Here is a 1681-nt window from a genome sequence, read left to right on the forward strand (position 1 = left end):
TTTGGGGGGGGGGGGGGTTTGTTTTATGCCAACTGCAACTCAGCTGTATTGAAAGCTGATTGGTTTGACAAATTAACACTGGCCTAAGAAAATACATGTGTATTTTAGTTTGACTGCACTTTAAAATAACATTTTTTAGTGTTTTGTTTTTAACTTTAAAACGCAGTCAAACATGATCTAGTTTAATTTTAACAAAACTTAAGATTGTTATAAACATGTATTCATGTCTAACAATGGTTTTATTAGTGTAAGGGCAAAAAGGAATTTGAAAAAAAAATCTTAATCCTACTGATAAGCTTTGAAGGATACTCTCCTATCTTAAGACTCATTTAATTTAATTATATTTAATATAGCTCTGACTATACTATATACTTGACTACTGACCAAGAACGCACTTTAATACCTTGTGGAGAAGCGGCTCCCAAATTCAAGCACAGTGAGTTTTGGAAAGAGTTTTTTTTTTTTTTTATGTTTGCAATCGAGATTGCACTGCTGTTTCTTGTAAATGCTCTGTAAATAAGTGATGTGTTTATTACTGAGAATGAACCAAAGATGCTCTGACTCATTTTGAATGTTAAAAGCCAGAAGAACTGCTTCCGTGTGGCTTGTTAACCTCTCTTTATATCAAACTGCAGACCAAATGGTTTTTTTGCTCTGTTTACTTTCATGTCATTGCTGCTCAAACTTATCAGCTCAAATCAGGTATGCTTCCAATAAAATGCACCGCTTTCAATGGCTTTTATTTTTCAGTTACCATTGTGGCCACTACCATTAGTTTATTTATACTTCAAACACACAAAATACAGAGGAAGGGACGTATCATCACAAGAAGACAACACATGAAACCATACACTGTCCTTCCAGTCATCGCTCATGCATTCATCAGGCAGACTAAACATAAACATGGCCATTGCTACAAAACAAAGATCTCTCCATACCTTGTGACATGTCCTCCAAATAAAGACGTAGATTTGTGCCCTTTTCTAAAATAATTATCCGGTCTTCCCAATCATCTGAGAGATCTTTTTAAATGCTATAGCTTGTGTCATCTCCGCCAACAGTTCTTGATTAGTCTGGAACAGTATGGGATAAAAATCCCTACATCACCACAAATCATTTAAATAATTTCAAATACAGCACTGTGGAAAAGTCTTGAATCACCCCTCAAGATCTAAAGAATCAACAATGCCAAGGTGTGGCTGATTTTGATATCTCCAATTCAATAAATAAATGTGATTTTTTTTTTTTAAGGGTCAGTCTTCTCTTTTGTTCTTAATTTATAGTGATGAGAAACAGGCAGAAAAGTAAACGGTTGGGCCAGAACCTCATGTCACAGTGAGCTTTAAACATGTAGTTATGAATTATGGCCAAAAGATCTTTTTAAAATAAAACACTTGGAAAGTCAAAGCATGCTGCCATTTGTCACTAAATTCCCAAACATGGCAGATATGAAAACACTCATTTAAGGGTGATCCCATACGAGCAGTGTGTGCAGTTGTATGCTGCAATTTACCACTAGCTGTGATAACAGAGAAGCTTTGCTGTAAGTGACCCTCATCTAGAAGTCTGCCAGGATCCAACGTCCCTGCACTTCACCTGCAACACAGCTACCAAAAAAAAAAAAAAAAAAAAAAAAAAAAAAGTTTCTCATGCTTGATAGTAAAGAGGACTGAAAGTAAGG

Source organism: Rhamphochromis sp. 'chilingali' (genome assembly GCF_963969265.1).
Source record: "Rhamphochromis sp. 'chilingali' genome assembly, chromosome: 6".
NCBI classification, from domain to species: domain Eukaryota; kingdom Metazoa; phylum Chordata; class Actinopteri; order Cichliformes; family Cichlidae; genus Rhamphochromis; species Rhamphochromis sp. 'chilingali'.